The sequence below is a fragment of the Quercus robur genome, chromosome 11 (assembly GCF_932294415.1).
Source record: "Quercus robur chromosome 11, dhQueRobu3.1, whole genome shotgun sequence".
In the NCBI taxonomy this organism is placed as follows: Eukaryota; Viridiplantae; Streptophyta; class Magnoliopsida; order Fagales; family Fagaceae; genus Quercus; species Quercus robur.
Window position 1 is genome coordinate 39,521,468 of NC_065544.1, and position 18,918 is coordinate 39,540,385.

Sequence of the window (18,918 nt, forward strand, 5' to 3'; positions counted from 1 at the left end):
CAATTTATTGGGTTTGAAATCGTATCAAATTTGGCATCATCTAATAATATAATAATAATTGTAAATGTAAAATTACCAAACAACCATGAGGATATTAAGGAGAAGAGAAGCATGTAAATGGTAAAAATGTAATATTAATGAATGTGTCAATTTTTTTTTTATAGAGAAAATGTGTCAATTATACGCAGAGGAAATGACTAAAATGAGATAGGCTTACGTTTTAGAGTATTCCCATTAAAGATCTCAAAAAATTTAGCATTTAGCATCTTAAAAACCTACTTTATCTATTTTAACAACTCATTTTACAATTTATCCAACATCAAAGGTTTTATATTTTTTACCACTTCATTAAAAAAAATATATATATATATATATATATTTATATTATTGTGAATCACATCTCTTCCACTCCCCACAACCCACAACCCACAATCACAGCCACCACCACCCACAGTCATAGTCGTCGCCACCACCAGCACCCAACTCCTAACCACCAAAATCACAAACAAAAACAAACTCACAGTCACCACCAGGCAACCCAACCCACAACAAACCCAACCCAGCAAACCCATAGTCACCACCAGCCACCATCACTCACCAACCCACCTGCCACCACCGTACACCCCAACCCAAAATCAACCCACCACTAGCCACCACCACTACAAAACAACCCCTAAATCACAAAACTCAGCCATCAAACAACCAATCACAAAGCAATTACCAAACCCAACCATCACAAATCACCAATTACAAAACAACCATCAAAACCTATCCATTACAAATCACCAAATCACTAATCACTGAACAAAAACCCGGCCACCAAATCACAAAAACAACCACCATTACAAACACAAAATCAAGCCATCACAAAATTTCACCCACCACCAAATCCGATCCACCATCAAACTGTGACCCACAACCCAAACCCATCGTGACTGACCCACAGTGACTGCCGAAGCAATGTAACTCGCACCCATGGGAAACCAATGAGAGAGTGAGGGACGAGCAAGAGAGGGCAAGGGCGAGAGGGTTGGAGAGAGGAAGAAACAGAAAGAACCAATGAGAAAGAAAGAAAAAGGATAGAGGAGAGAAACCAGTGCAAGAGTGAAGAAAATGAGAAAGAAGTGAGAGAAAAGAAAGTCCGGAGAAAGAAGACAAAAGAGAGAATACTGAGAGAGAGAGAAAAGATATTTAATTGAAAACATATTAAAAAAATATTATTTTTATAAGATTTGAGTTACAGTGAATTGTTATAGATAGCAGTCTACTATAGCTCAACTTCTAAAATTTTTAACAATAACACCCTTGTTAGAGTGTGTTTTTTTGGAGTAAGATGCTAAAATTTAGCATTTTTAGCTTTTAACATCTTTAATGGGAATGCTCTTTTGTGTATATTTTAGGATGATCTATTCCCAGGGCACGCCTACTGAAATGGTGACCAAACCAAAACTCTCTTTTGTAAGAAAAAGCAACTACCGGATACTAAATTACACATAGAAAATTATTTACGTATCAAAAGACAGGAACCATAGCCTTTAACTTTTACAATCAAACAAAAGTTATGTTTATTATCTTATTACATGTCCAATAATCTTCTAATAAAAATATTAATTATTGTCCTTAAGATCAATTATTTACTCCATTTTCCTCAACAATATATATATATATATATATATATGTATATATACACTCCTTTGTTTTTTAATCTTAGGGGGCAAGGTAATGCAGGGTAGGCATGTAGAAGCAGTAACACACAATTACTACAACTCTTCCACAAAACCTAAGTTTTATAAGAAAACTAGGCTAGTAGGCAAAATATTAAAGAAAAAATTCCTAACAAACTTTTATTAATAAACTCATAACAATAATCAACCTCTCTATAAAGAGTATTTACAGGAATAGAATTCCTCCTACTTTTTTTAGGAAAAAAAATAATAATAAACCTACTTCCACTTGAGAAAGGAAAAAAAATTTAACTAGGAAAAGAAAAAACAATTAAAATCCTAGTTCAACTAAGAAAAGAATTTTAATTGAACTAGTAAAAACAAATAAATCCTAATTCCACTAGGAAAGAAAAAACAATATAAAATATTTTAATCTCCTTTAACCAATCTACATCATTCTCTTGAGGTTTGGGAAAACTCATCCTCAAATTTTGTGGCAATCTTCCACGATCAATTGGAATCTTGAATAATCCTCTCCATCCTACCCTTCTATGCAAGATAAGACGAATCAATATGCTACTTATCAATTTTTTCTCACTCATAATAAATCTTGATATACGAATTTTTATTCTTGACCTCTTTTGCCATATTGGGATACAAGAAATAAGTACAAAAAAGGAATCCATGCACACCTCCATAAACTTCATATTGCCTCCTCCACAAAGATTACTTAAAATCACTCATTCATGCCTCTTGTTGACTTCTATCAATTATTGTTCAATAAAATCCTCCCAGGTTGGATCAATAAATTTTCCATCAATCATTCCAAATTAATATTAAATACACTATCAAGAAATTTTTTGTTGGGAAGCTCATCAACCTCAATGAAATCATAATGTTTAATGTGTTCAAGTTCAAACTTTAGTAAATTAAAAATTCGCTCATCAATAGAGAATTCATCTATTGATGAACAAACCAATTGTACCAACATATGATTGTAATAAAAGAAATCAATAACCTCTTGTGCTTTAATGATTAAAGTCTCATCGATGATGTGAGTTATGGGCTTACCTTTTATGTATATGACTTTATTTTCATCAAGCCCAATCTTGTCTCCTTGACTATAATCTTTAGGATAGTCATCATAAATTGGTTGAGAATCCCAATTTACTGCACAAACTCTTTCAGTGTATTTATCATCCTCTTCGATATCACAGTCCTCCTCCTCAATATCGAGATATCGAGATCCTCCTCCTCCTTCACATAACATGGATTTGGATGAGAATTTTGAGGTCGATTTCCAACAGCTAAGGCGGTGAGCTGCTTTGAAAGTGCATCAAACCACTCATCTGTTCGTAAAAAGAACGCCTCTAATTGCGCATTGCGTGCAACCTCATCGCGTGCATACACGTCATTTATGGCAACAAGTCTTCCCCCACATGCTCCTCTTTGTGCTATTGTAGGAACCTAGCCTTACTCTAATACCAACATGCAACGTAGGCGTGTAGATGCAAAATCTGTAACACACAATTACTACAACTCTTCCACGAAACCTAGGTTCTACAAGAAAACTAGGCTAGTGGGCAAAATAATAAAGAAAACAATAATACACGCATAACAATAAGTTCTACATCTCTAACGAACTTTTATTAATAAACGTATAACAATAATCAACCTCTCTATAAAAAGTATTTATAGGAATAAAATTTCTTCTAATTATTTTAGGAAAGGAATAATAAACCTACTTCTACTTGAGAAAAGAAAAAAAAAATAACCAAGAAAAGAAAAAACAATTAAAATATTAGTTCAACTAGGAAAAGGATTTCAATTGTGCAAGTGTTACACCTTACCGAGCACATTTTTTAAGAATTGCACACAGATGTTTATGATTGACGAGTTTTAGTGGTGAGATGGTGTGCAGACCTTCTCTAAGTTGTGCATGTATCTAACCCAATATCTGAATCAATACATATTAGCCCATTAATCACTACAATTAAAAAGAATAAAAGAGTCTCTCTCCTTTTCAATGTGAGATTAAACATTCCACTAACTCTTTATCTTCCATATTAACTTCCACATATTTATATTTACGTTATCATATAAATGCATTTTAATTAATTAATATTAAAATGCTCCAACACATTGTTACTTGAATCCATTGTAACAAAAATGTGGTGGGTGAGTTTTTGAGAGAGAGAATGAGAGATGAATTTGCAAATTGCAATTATTGGGTCTGAAATTTAATACAATGATATAGCTAGTTTTAGGATCATAAATTATTCTACAATTTTTTTACTGCAACTCTAACATGGCAGATTAAGAGTGGTTAAGCATCACTTACACATGGATCTATTATATTTTATTCACCAATCACACTATGTTACGTTACAGTTGTGACAAAAACTTTTAAGAAATTTTGTTGTCCTAGACTTTTTCATATAATATATATATATATATATATTTTTTTTTTTTTGATGAATGACTTTTTCATATAATGTGCTGTGATTTGTAACAAATCTAAATTAGCATAATAATAATAATAATATTATTAGAAATGTCAATTATGATTGACAAGTTTTTTAGTGGTAAGATGGTGTGCAGACCTTCTCTAACTTGTGTACGTATCTAGCCCAATATGTGAATCAATATATATTAGCCCATTAATCACCACAATTAAAAAGAATAAAAGAGTCCCTCTCATTTTCAATATGGGATTAAACATTCCACTAACTCCTTATCTTCAATATTAACTTCCACATCTTTACATTTACTTTATCATTTAAATTCATTTTAATTAATTAATATTAAAATACTCCAACACATTGTTACTTGAATTCATTGTAACAAAAATGTGGTGGGTGAGTTTTTGAGAAAGAGAATGAGAGATGAGTTTGCAAATTGCAATTATTGGGTCTGAAATTTAATACAATGGTATAATTTTAAGATTACAAATTATTCCACAATTTTTTTGTTACAACTTTGACATGACAAGTTGAGAGTGGTTAAGTATCACTTACACATGGATCTACTATATTTTATTCACCAAGCACACTCTGTCACGTTAAAGTTGTGGCAAAAACTTTTAAAAATTCTATTGTCCTAGACTTTTTCATATAATATTCTTTTCTTTTCTTTTTTTCTTTCTTTTTTTGATGAATGACTTTTCATATAATGTGCTGTGATTTGTAACGAATCTAAATTAGCATAGTACTAATAAATATTATTTTTAGAAATGCCAATTATAAGTAGGAGGAAATGACTAATGAGATAGGTGCACGTTTTACACGTATATTTTAGGATCATCTAGATCTGTGCCCAGGGCACGGCAACTAAAATGGTGACCAAAATAAAACTCTGTTTTTAAAGAAAGAACAACCACCGGATACTATATTACATATGGAAAATTATTTACATATTAAAAGACATGAACCATGATAAAGCCTTTGACTTTTACAATCAAACAAACGCTATGTTTATTATCTTATTACATGTCCAATAATTTTCTATCAAAAAATATTAATTTTTGTTGTTAAGATCAAGTATATACACCATTTAAAAAAAAAAAAAAAAATTTAGGGGGCAAGGCCTCTCTAGGAACTAATGTAGCTCCATCTCTGATTGTCACTGCATTACTAATACAAAAATTCTAGGATTACAACTGTACATCCTTGAAGTACTCTTTATGTTTGGTATGCTGTAATACCTCCAATAATGGATTAATTATTCATGTGTAATAGAAATTCGGTCATTTGGTTGTATCTTTATTACAAGGATTAATTATTACATTGGAATAAGTATTCTTTCAATTAAAGAATAACTATTCCTCTTTAAAAATGATGTAATAGCTATTCCTTAGTGCATATAATAGGTTTTAAAATTAATATATTTCTAAAAATATAAAATTTCCTTACACATCTTCTTTTACAAGCTTTTCATATATAACAACCAAACTTATGAATAGTAATAGTTATTCTATTACAATGTCTTCTATTCTCAATAATAAAAATTACTATTTGTGGATTCCAGTTAACTCAACTGATAAAGTCTCTGATGGTTGTATAAGAGATCTGGGGTTCAATCCCTTCCTATACCAAAAACTGATTGGTGTCTTAGTTTGATGATAAAGAGCTATCATCAGGAGCGAATGCCATAGGTTGAAACTCTTTCTCAAAAAAAAAAAAAAAGATTACTATTCCTAATGTAATCTACATTCAATGTACTAATATATTATACTTTTTAAAGATATCTTATATATTATACACACATTGGCTTAGAGTATCTCTTTTTTTTTTTTGATAATCAAAAAATGGGGGCTTAGAGTATCTCTTATCGCTGTATACAATCCAAATATTATTGAATCCCCTCTAATTTATAGCCTAGGATACAACAAATGTGATTTTTAGCTGTGGTTAAAACCACGAACCTTAAAAATGTAAAAATCATAGTTAAAAATCCAAAAATGTTTGTACCAATTATTTTTAATTTATATGCGTAACTAAAATTATCTTGAAAAGAACATGAGAATAGGTCTATTAACGACACATAACAGAATTGTTGGTATAACAAAATTTATTTTAACAATCATCTGTAACAACGATTATGATGAGTACTATAGATTGCAAAAAGATCTTTCACATGAGGAATAGCCACGATTTAAAATCATCGCTAAAGAACCACTTATAGTAAGGATTTTATTTGTACCTACAACTACTTAAGCATTATGATATATCACTGCGTTTCCTAATCGAGTGAATTTTTTACGGCGGCATTATATAGAACTACTGTCCCTATGTGCCCAGGGAATCACAAGATTCACAACCGTACACGAACAAAAATTGAATTCTCTTTTCTATAAAAATATCGCACTAGCCCTCTATCTAAAGCAATGAAAAACTTAGGTGTAGACTGTGTAGTGCTGGACTCCTTAACCTAATCCATAAACTAATTAATCTGGGATGCCAATTGCTTCCAAAGAGTTCAACACAAAACTCTAAGAAGCATCATCTTTTTCTAAGACGATCATTTATTGTAAACTATTGGTGCAAACACAATAATAACGGAAATAGCGCAAAGAGAAACTAAATAATACTTTCAAATATTATTTATTTGAGATTAAAACACACACAACACTATTTGAACTGAGGCGCGTCACGTGTCTCTCCCAATATATAACAGCCCAACAAATGTTGTATGGCTAAAACAACTTCTCCACAAAGTATTCAAACTCAAAACTCCATAAAAAAGAACACCCTTCCTTACCAAGAATCTCTCCTAGATTAATTCTGATTAACTAGGGTAATAATTCTAATGTAGTGGGTGTTACAAGATTAATTGCTAGATATAATGCTGGTAGGTTGGAGTTACGCAATTAATGGATGAGATAAGAAGTTTCTAAAGAATGAAAATGCCCAAACAGATAGCCTCCTCCCTTCACCTCCCCTTGCGTACATATCTAGCCAATATCTAAAAAAATACACACATCAGCCCATTAATCACCCAATTAAAATGAATAAAAGAGTCTCTCTCATTTTCAAGATGGGATTAAATATTTCACTAACTCCTTATCTTTCATATTAACTCTTATATATTTACATTTATATTGTCATATAAATTCCTTTTAATTAAATTATATTAAAATGCTCCAACATAAACCAGCTTGGCTAACTAGAATTCCTATGACAATTTTTTACCATCTCTTAAGTTAAGAAAATAGTTTCACCTATAATCCTCCCATGAATAGAGGTAGTTTGATTAGGACTAATAAAATTAGGAATGCGTATTTGGCTTTATTAGTAAGAAGCTTGATCAAGCATTTGTACACAATATTACAACAAGAAATAGACCAAAAATCTAGAACTCACCATTTATTCATTTAGGGTATGTTTGGTTGGAGATGAAATAGAAATGATGAAAAAAAAAAAAGTGGAGAGAAAATATTTTAGGGTGCGTTTGTTTCGGGTGTAAATAGGATTGGGAAATTATTTTACACTATCATGCGTGTTTGGGTGCACATGCAAATAAGGTCAAACTAAAAATCATTTTTAGTTGACTATAAAATACCCCCAACTGACCCGTAAAACCTTTTACACATTTATTTTACATTCATTCTATTTCTGGACTCACACATTTGAAGAGAGAGAGTGAGAGAGAGCTCAAAAGGAACTCCACTTGAAGACAACCCAAGCACATTCGCCGGTCAGATTGCCATCCTCGTCCCTTCCACGCGACGGTGAGTAGTATTTTCCTCTTCTTCCTTTCTTTTCTCTCTTCTTCCTTGGTTTTTCTTCTCTCCTTGTCCATCCTCATCCCCTCCATCTTGCTCAAACCCAACTCCGACAAAGCAAGCCCAGGTCAAGCAATGCCTAAACCCAATCTACCCACCACAACTAATCCACACTGATTTGAGCATCCCAACACCCCATCTATCCCACTCCGACGAACTCCTCAAACCAATCCTTGAAATTTCCCACTTAAACCCACCACACCCCATTTGTCCCACTCTGATGAACTCCTCAAACCCATCTCTGAAATTTCCCACTCAAACCTACCACACCCCATCTGTCCCACTCTAACGAGTCTTCTCAAACCCACCACTCCCCATCCCTGTACCAGATCCGCTATTTATATATATAAATATATATATATATATATATATATATTTATTTAGATATTCATATAAATATATATATTTATTTATTTAGACATTCATATATATATATATATATATTCATAGTTATTTATATATTTATTTCTATATAAATATATGTGCATAATGTTATCTGTAATAGTGTTTATGAAGGTATATGGCAACTTGTGAAATTTTTTGGTAAACTGAATTTAGCATTGTTCTTGAATTGGACTTGTTACAATATTTATGTGAATCTGGATGGTTTAATAAAAACTAGGCATGGCTGTATATACTGATTGTGTTAGAGATTACGTTGTTGTGTTGGTTGACAGGGTGTGCTGTGTTGTTTTGTCATTGTGCTATTCTATACACTGTGTAATGTCTTAAATAGAACGCTTGTTTATGTACCTCTTATAGCATAGTGTTTGTTATTTTTAGATGAAGAGAAAAACCAAAGCAGCAATTCTTGTCTCAGTTGCATCTATCCTCCTTGTGGGGCTTGCATTGTTAAGGAAATTGCAGCGTAATCGGCTATGTAGGGCACCTTATGTTAATCATGCAGCTGAAAGAGAGCATTACATAAATAGTATTTTGCACGAAAGTGAGAGACATTGTGTAAGTCAAATTAGGATGAAGCCTATAGCTTTCCACCAATTATGTGACATCCTTACTTAGGGGCAGCACATACGACTAACTATTCACATGTCCGTTAGGGAGCAAGTGCAAATTTTCTTACACATAATTGGTCATAATGTGAGGTTCTGTGTAATTGGTAGTTAGTTCCATAAATCGACTGAGATTGTTCATAGATATTTTAGGGTCGTCCTTAGGAGGATTTTGAAATTATATAGAGCTCTAATAAGACTGCCTAGCGAATATACACCCCGAGAGATAAGGGATAGCATAACGTTCTACCCATATTTTAAGGTAAATATTAGAACTTTTGTGTATTTTTGTAATTGTGAAGATTTTGTGTATTTTTTAAACCATTATATCTGTTGAAAATTAGGATTGTATTGGAGCAATAGATGGTACACATATTCGTGCATCTATCCCACCTAAAATACAAGGAAGCTTTTGTGGTCGCAAAAATGGAACCACTGAAAATGTTTTACCTGCCATTAGTTTTGACTTGAAGTTCACTTATGTATTGGCTGGATGGGAAGGTAATGCATATGATTTGCGTGTATTAAATGATGCATTCGCTAGACTAGAGGGATTTTCAATTCCCGAAGGTATTATAGGATTACTTCACATTTTAGGTTTTAGTTTTATTAAATTTTGTTCATTTTACTAAAGAATAGTAGTGATTTCGGTTTATTTTCAATATATGTAGGTAAATATTATCTTGGTGATGCTGGGTATGGTAATAAAAATGGAATTTCGTCACCTTATTGGAGTGTTTGATATCACTTGAAAGAGTTTAGTGATCTTCCTCCTGAGAATGAACGTAAATTGTTCAACCTCCGTCACTCATCCTTGAGAACTAGCATTGAGTGAGGGTTTGGAGTATTGAAGAAACGTTTTCGAGTCTTGGATGCAGAACCATTTTGGTCTTTTGAAACCCAAGTGGAAGTAGTGTTAGCATATTGTATGATTCATAATCACATTATGGGGGTTGATCCTACTGATTATATGATGGAAGTTGCAATGAACCAATTAGAGTCTAGCGGTGGAGAAGCGGAAACACATTCATGTCAGGACTCCACTGTAGAAAATAGACTGTGAAATGTTAAGAGAGATGAGATATGCCAAGCCATGTGGTCGATTATACCAGGAGTGGAGAGTAGTACTTTAAATATGTGTGATTCAGAATTCTATAGTTGTAATATGTAATGTTTTTTTTTTCTATAATTGATGACACTTAGAATGATTTTTCTATAATTATCTGTTGTGTAAAGACAATGTATTTATTATAGACTTATGGTGGTGAAAGGATAATTATTTTCAGTATTACATTGTTATTTCCAATAGTTGTTTTGTTTTTTGTGCATATCTGTAGGCTCATTGATGTTAATGCGTTTTTTCCTCAAATAAGCATGGTTGTATGTGTGTTTGTTTTGTTATTCATATGCACAGTAATTATTAAATGTTACTCTCACTATACAATTTTTACATGTAGCAATGTCGAAAGAGAAAGAGAAGGAGAAGGAGAAGGTGGGCTCTAAGCAATTCAGGTGGTTACCCCTAATGCACACTACCATGCTTACCCTACTTCCTGAAGAGCCTATGAAGGGCAACAAGCCCTCAAACACTTTCAAGGCAGGCTCCTTTGTCACTGTAGCAAAGGCCATCTTTACTCAGTTTGGGGTAAAGTGCTACCCCTCGTTTATGGAGAACCGGTTATGTATGTTGAGGACTATGTGGAGTACCATCTAGACTCTTCAGAAGAAGAGTGGATTTGGATGGAACGACAACCTTAAGATGATCACATGCAATGCCAAGACTTATCAGAAGGAAGTTATGGAATGGCTTTCAACAATATTTTGTTAATATAGTCTTGTTTTGATGCTTCTGTGATGTGTACTGAGTTATGTTAGTAAATATTGATTAATATGAGTGAATATGGCATCTATATGAGTCAATTCTAATTATTGAAGTGAATATTGAATTTTCTACGTTCCTTTCTCCCTTACGGGCACATCGTGAGCATGTCGAGTTTTTGAACAAGAGGATATAAATGTATGATGAGTTGGCCATTGTAGTGGGTAAGGATATGGCCACAAGCAGCTCTACTAAGTCATACGTTGATCTTGACACACAGCAAGAGAATGATGATAACGCTGAGATTGTGGGCGATGGCGAGGAGGGTGTGATGGATAAGGGGGAGAAGGGAAAGAATATGGTAGAATCATCCACCACCGGATTCATAGCTTCAAAGTCCTGTAAGAGAGGCCGTGCACCTCCCAGTGATGATAGTGTTCTCACTAATCTGTCTAATTAGCTTAAGGAAACTGTTGTGGCCTTGAAAGAAATCAACCAAGGGCCTGTTGATTACACCAGTCTTTACTCTGAGGTGATGGCCATGGCGTCGGATGGGTATAGTGAAGATATGCTCGCAACTACCTCTGATCATCTGTGTAATAAGAAGGCAGCTAGGGGATTTCTGGCCAAGAATGCTAAGTTGAGGAAGCTTTAGATGGATAGTTATTTTTTTACTTGGCTCTGACGAATCTGTTTGGTGTTGACTGTGATGGTAGTTTTTGGATTTGGTAATATGTTGTAGTACTAGTATTCACCTCTGATTGTACCATATATGTGACAGCATTGTATTATCTGTAAACATTAGCTAGTATAAGCAGGCTATGTATGTATTTCTAACCATGGACATGTGATGATGGTACGCATATTTTGTGGACTGTTATGCTCCAAGGGATAAAAGTTACGTACCTTGACTATAGGATGTAGTATTTTGTGTGCTTGGGATGATACAATTACCCAAGTTATGTATATTCAGTGTAAGCATGTAGGGCACATGTGTACTGTTCAGATACCACGTGTAGGCATCATTTTGGTAGAACGTAGAGGCCCACCTCCAATGGTGAATGCTATATTATGTGCTTATTAATATGAATATTATGAAACTATTTATCAGATGCTCTTTGTTCATGTTGAAGTGGATGAGTTCAATATTTGTGTAGATTGTTATAGGAATGCATGTTTTTCATCCTCCCAACTAAACACAAATGAGAGAAAACTAAGAGCCCATTTGGTTTAGACATGACTCAGTTTTCATAACTCAGTATTCATAACATATAACTCAAACTCAAAACCCATAACTCATAACTCAAAACCCACTATCATTCAAAAACTCCAAAAGTTTTGTTTGCTAACAAAACCCAGTCACATATCTCAACTTTTAAGTCCACTTTTTGCAAAAATGGTGTAGCCCACTGTAAACTCTCAATTTTGCACCCATAATTTAATCAAGGAGAATGACTTGAATGACAATCCATGTACCACAAATTGCATCACATGCATCAATTGGTTCTTGCATTACATGAATCAACTTGCCTTTGCATTACATGCATTAATTCATTCATTACATATCATAAAAATGATTTTGAGATTCTAATGGTCGCAACGGTGTTTCTGGTTTCCAAATCAGGCCATTAGATCGAAAGATATCACATGATCAAGTTTGCACGGTCAACATGTATTGTGTCTAGGTAAGGTCGACCACACATGATTAGTTTAAATTAATTCTGATTGGTTAAGATATTATAATTAATTAAATAATTTTGTGATTGGGTGATAATTAGTGTTTAAAATAGGATTGCATGCATCGGAATAAAAGGGATGATTGGATAACAATAAAAATGTGGATAATTTGAACTTTATCAAGATTTATTTTAGGGTATTTATCTATAAGATAATTGTTCTTAAATAGCCTGAATTATCCAAAAAAGAGATGAAAAATCATAAACGGATGATGAAAACACGTCTAGGTACACAGGACCGGCCAAAAAACCCTAGGAGAGGAGTCCAAACGGCACCCAAACACGAAAGAGTGTTCGGAGTCCAAAGGGCAATTCGGCACTTTTGGAGTGCCAAACAGCACTCTAAAAGGGCCGAATTTTCTCCTTGTGGGATTTGGCCCAATGGCCTTCGAGTGATGATAAGGCACACCCTTTTCAATCTTTTCGCAAAAGGATTAGTCTGGATTCAAACTATAATCTTTTGGCCCAATGATCTTTAGAGTCTTTTGGCCACTATAAATAGAGATTGAAACTCATAACTCAACACCTTTTTTTTACGCTCTGAGAGGCACACGTTTTGAGGCTTTCAAATTGCTGATATTTACTAATCCTCTTTGAGATTTGCTGTTTAAATTAGGGTTTTTTAGGTTTCAAAGATAACTGAATAAGTTTCTTTGAACCCTAAAACATCCTCTCAAGAACAAGGAGTGCTTATGCAAGAGGTTGTTTTCAGTCGCCCTCTCTTTCTTATGCTATCTTTTTATGGCGATGAATGTTTTATCCATAGCATGAATTGTTAATTGTTGTTTTGTTTAAAGCATGATTGTGTGTTTTTTTTTTTTTTTTATGTGATTGTTATAATCTCTTTCTTGAATGTCAATAATCTACATGTGAGCAATTCTTTTTCTTTAAAAAAAAAAAAAAAAAAAAAATTCTACATCCTTATTAGGTGTAGATCTGGATTTTTCTTGAAATAAAACAGATCTACATCATTATTAGATGTAGATCTGATTTTTCCTCAATACAAAAACAGATCTGCATCTTTCTTAGATGTAGATCTGAATTTTTCCCTAATAAAAACGTATCAGCATCTTTATGAGATGTAGATCTGAATTTTTCTCAATTAAAAACTGATTTGTATCTTTCTTAGATATAGATCTGACTTTTCTTTAATATATGTAGATTTGAAATAAAGGAAAAGATTAATCAAGATCGTGTTTATGTTTGTTTTGTTTAATTCATGATTTCATAAATTCAAATTATGAGTGAAACTCTCTTCTTAAAAAACCTTTTTCATTTTTTAACATATAAAAAAACAGATCTGATTTTTCTATTATTCAAAAACAATTTTTTGTTATCTCAAAACAGATCTGATATTTTACAAATCAAAAAACCATTTTTTTAAGTTCTTACAAAATAGATCTGATATTTTTTTTAAACCAAAAGACTTTATTTTATGTAATAAAAATAGATCTGAATTTTTATCTCCAAAAACCATTTTTTTCTACATACTACAAAATAGATCTGGTATTTTGACCAATCAAAATCAATTTTTTTACCAATCAAAACAGATCTAAATTTTTTTTAAACAAAAGAAGAGACTTAATTCATAAATAAATTTGTGTGATTTGATTTTTTTTTTATTCACATGTTCAACATATCATTCATGACATGCATAAAAAAGTACATTGGTCACAAGAGTCTAGAAGACCAGACTCTGTCTAACGGAAATAGGTGCCTAACACCTTCCCATTCCATAACCTAGCTTCCAGATTTAGGTAATTGGTTAAGTAGATCTAGCATTGTCTTTATTTATTTATTTTTTTGGGTAGAATGTAACTAGGACAAAAGCCATGTATTTTTGGTAGATTGTAACTAGGACTCAAAGCTATGTAATTTTAAAGTTTTTCAAGATATATAATTTCTTTTATTCAATCAATGAAGAGAACAATTCAGTCATGTATTTGTATATATTTAGTTTTTCTTATTTTTTTGTATAAAAAAAAAAAAATAAATGAGTGGTGACTCCATACTATTTACCCAAAAATAGAGGTGCCCTAAAAGATACCCGAATCTCTTTTTTGAGGGATGCTTTTGTCGAGGTCTCTCACAGTGGCAACTCTACTAGGGATGTCGAGGGCTAAGTTTCGTATTAGACTTAAGTGACCAAATATGTACCCTTGTTTTGCATTGTCTTGAATGATATAGTTGTTGTTTGTTTATTTATGTTTAATGGAATGTTGAATGATATTTTGGTGCATGGAATTTGTTGTTTGTATTGTTTGTTAAAAGCTTTCCCTAATTGTCATTGTGTGTGCCTTTCAAACAATAATGAATGCACCCCTTTTCAACAATTTTGTGGTGGTAGTAACCATGGATCATTGGTCTTCATTAGATTCGGGTACCCAGTGGCGAACTCACCAACTCATAGCCTACAGTCACTAGATCATTTCCTGTTGATTGTAACCGACAAACCATGCCATTTGGACCAACGCAATGTTCATTACATTACAAGTTGGGAGGTGTAACGTTCTAGCTATGGGAAAAAATGAAACAACAAACCCACCTTTCAACATAATGACTTAGAACCGACCCTTAGGTCGGTCCCGGTTAAAATTGCATTGCATGTTGTGTGTATTTGTTTTGATTGATTGATGGATGTGGATAGGGTCTTAGCTTTGATTAACCTGACCAAGCCTGTCATTAGGGGAGAATCTAGTCAAGATCTGAAGGAAGGCTGCAAAGAGAACCAAAGCCCAACACTCAAGCTAGTAGCTCCAATTCCAAGCCCGTCACTCCCATCACAATACTGAAGCCTTCAAGCATAAAAGAGACTCCACTACTGCAATATCACAATCCCATCTTTGACCTCCAAGATAGTTCAAGCCACAAGAAGTTTAAAGCTCCTAGCAACATGGCAGAAAAGGGAGAACATCCAAACACAGAGGAACCCATGAACACCCAAGAGCTACTCAACACCATGGTAGCTAGTCAGATTCAGCTAAGGGAAGACATGAACCGTATGATGCAACAATTTTAGAATTTAAAGGGTAATCAAGAGGAGGACAAGACTGATCATGATTCCCCAGCCCTAGAGAATGAGAAGAAGAGAGGATGAATAAAATGGAGGAGATGATTAGAAGAGCCCGTAAGATGGATGAACTTATGGACTACGATTCTCTCTCCCTATTCCCCAATGCAAGGGTGCCACCTAAGTTAAAGATGCCAACTCTAGGAGAAATTATACAGTCCTCTAGTGGACCACGTCACTTGTCTACCACGTCAATTGTCTACCATTCCACTAAAAGACTCTCACTTGTTTAAAATTACTGAGTTAATAATCAGTTTTTGTTAAAAAAAATTTCTAATTCAGCAATTTTAAACAGGTATGAATCTTTTAGTGGAATGGTGGATCACGTCACTTGTCCACCATGTAAACCTCATAATTTCTCCAACTCTAGACAAGTTTGATGGGACTGGTTGCCCAAAGTCCCATCTAAAGATGCATATGAGGGCTATGCAGCCCTTAGGCGCAACCAAGGAAGTGCTTGCTCAGATGTTTCAAAACACACTGACTGGAGCCGCTCTTAGGTGGTTCCTCAACCTGGATGATGCAAGAGCCAGAAGTTGGGAGGACATTTGCCGAGAGTTTCACAAGAAATACAAGTACAATATGGAAGTGGATATCACAAGGAGAGACCTTGAGACTACCAAGCAAAAGCCGAAAGAATCCCTCTCTACTTTCATTACCAAGGGGAGAGCCAAGGCCGCACAGATGATGAGTAGGCCAAGTGAGGAAGAACAATTAGCCATGGTTGTAAAGAATTTATTGCATGTATACCATAAATACTTGTTTGCACAATATTTTCCCAATATTTAAAGCTTTAATTGTTGCTGGAACCCAAATTGAGGATGCTATAAACAATGGCACTATAAAGACTGATGACCTTCCAAGGTTTAGAAAGAATGTAGGGTCTAATTCTAAGGCTGCAGAAAATGATCCATATTAATTGATTGCGCCCATTGCACCTGTGCAAGTACCCCAAGGACCTAGACCTAAGAGAGAATTTCATGAGTTGTATATGCCCATTAGCCAAGTGTTTGATAAGCTAAAAGCAAAAGGGTTACTGAAGCCCTTAGACCCAAGACCAATTCCGAACCCCTTGCCCCCAAGGTTTGATGTGAATAAAAGATGTGCCTACCACCAAGTCCCTAGTCATAAAATTAACCGTTGTTTCACCCTTCGTCATGCAATTCAAGACTTAATAGACAACAAAGTGATTGCGCTGCCTACAAGGCCTAGCATCACTAAAAATCCCTTGCCCAATCACAATTTTGGGAAAGGACCAAGGATTAATTGCTTGATGACCAAAGAAGAGAATAAGGAAGACCCGTCCACCTTGATCCATGACCTACCCAAGTGCTTCATGATAACATGGGAAGAATTAATGGATAGGACCTCTACTACCACTATAGGATATGACATATGGAATGAAATAGCACAACAAAAAAACAATCAAACATCCACAAATGAGGGGAGACACTTCAAACCCCAAGAGAACAGCCAAGCACCTACAAATGGGGGGAGACACTTCAAACCCCAAGCAAATGGCCAAACACTCACAAATGGAGGGAAACAGTTCAAACCCCAAGACACTAATCCCAATGACTCAACTAAAATTGCCCACATCACAAGGGGGGAGACACTTCAAACCCCTACATTTACAGACCGACAACCCAGTGGAAGCTTTGAATAGATCTACCCAACAAATACTTGCCGTGGAAGATGAAGTTCTCAAGCAACTACAGAAGACACAAGCCAACATATCCTTATAGGGTTTACTTATGGCCTCATACAAACATCGACAAAACCTAGAAAACCTGCTCAACCAAATCCAAGTCCCTACAACCACAACCTCCTAGGATCTGAATGCTATGATTGGATCCATCAATAGGGAACTCGCTATTTCCTATTCTGACAAGGATCTAACCAAGAAGGGGAAGCACCACTACGATCCATTACATATCACTGTAGATGCCATGGGGAAGAGAATACTGATGGTTTTGGTAGATGATGGAAGTGCCTTGAACGTGTGTCCTTTGAAGACTGCAAGCTACCTTGGCCTGAGCATTGAAGACTTTGTGCCTACTGATCAACATGTGAGGGCATACGACAACAGTAGAAGAGAGGTCTTGGGAACCATAACATTAGAGCTTACCATAGGACCAAAGGTCAAGAAGGTGGATTTTCAAGTCCTTCATATAGCCTCATGCTTCAATATGCTCCTTAGGTGACCATGGATCCATGACACAGAAGTCGTACCTTCTTCCCTATATTAAAAGGTTCGGTTTTCATATAAAAGGACTATTGTGACCATCTATGGGGATACTTTGACTGTATCTTAACCTGTTTATGGTATTCATTCTGAGAAAGAGCCATTGACTTTGGATGGCTTTGAGATTGAGAGGCTTGGTTTTGAAAAGAGAGAAGAAGAAGTCGAGAAGATCCCAATAGACTTCGCTCCTTATGGTAACAACAATGTGGTAGCAATGATGAGAAGAATGAATTACTTTCCTGGGATGAATTTGGGGAGAGCTATGAAGAAACCAACTATTCAAGACTTGGCAATTCCTACTGCCACACCACCTTTTAGGCTAGGCTAAAAGCCCACTGATGATGATTTGCTAGAGATGGAAGTAAGAAGGATGGCTCAAGCCAAAGCCAAAGCAAAAGGACTCCCTTGTCCTCCAAAACCACTAAAGCCCTACACTCCTACATTGAATGGGAAGTTTGTAAAAGCTGGAAAAAGTCAACAATATTGGGGATTCCCGGAACCAAAATTTGATCCTGTGATAAAGACAATGGTGCCCAATTTCGAGATACTACTTGATTGCAACAATGAGGTTCCAAAATTGAAAAAGGAAGATACAACTTAGGTCCCTACTGATTGGGCTGATCACTTGGATCCTAATGCCATGATTACACTCCTTGGAGATCCAATTTGCAATATTGAAGAAGAAGAATATTGGGAGGCCTGCTAGCATACATTGAAGAGCCTATATGAACTAAGAGCCAGTGATGAAGATGAGGAAGGAGGAACAGCCTCTAGTGATGAAGAAGATGAAAGTGAAGACAGGAGTGATAGTAGTAGTGACAACAGTAACAATGATGGTGGACATGATGATGATGACAACAACACCAATAGTGACGACAACAGCAGTAGAAGTTATGATAGCCCATACAGTGGAGATGATTGCGGTGAACCCCCTAGTGATAGAGAAGATGAAGATGCAGACCTATTCTATGAGGAATATGACAGTGATATGGACTATTATGATGAAGACATAAAAGACGATGTCAAAGCCAACAGGTGGAGCGACACTAATAGTGACCAATACAGGTTGATAAATGTGTTAGAGGAGAATG

General features: G+C 34.8%; 1 protein-coding gene across 3 annotated transcripts in view; it reads right to left on the reverse strand.

Moving 5' to 3' along the window:
* Positions 1-18,918, reverse strand: part of LOC126705671 (probable carboxylesterase 4, mitochondrial) — a 105,805-nt gene that overhangs the window by 17,989 nt on the left and 68,898 nt on the right. The gene's annotated exons all lie outside the window — the stretch shown is intronic.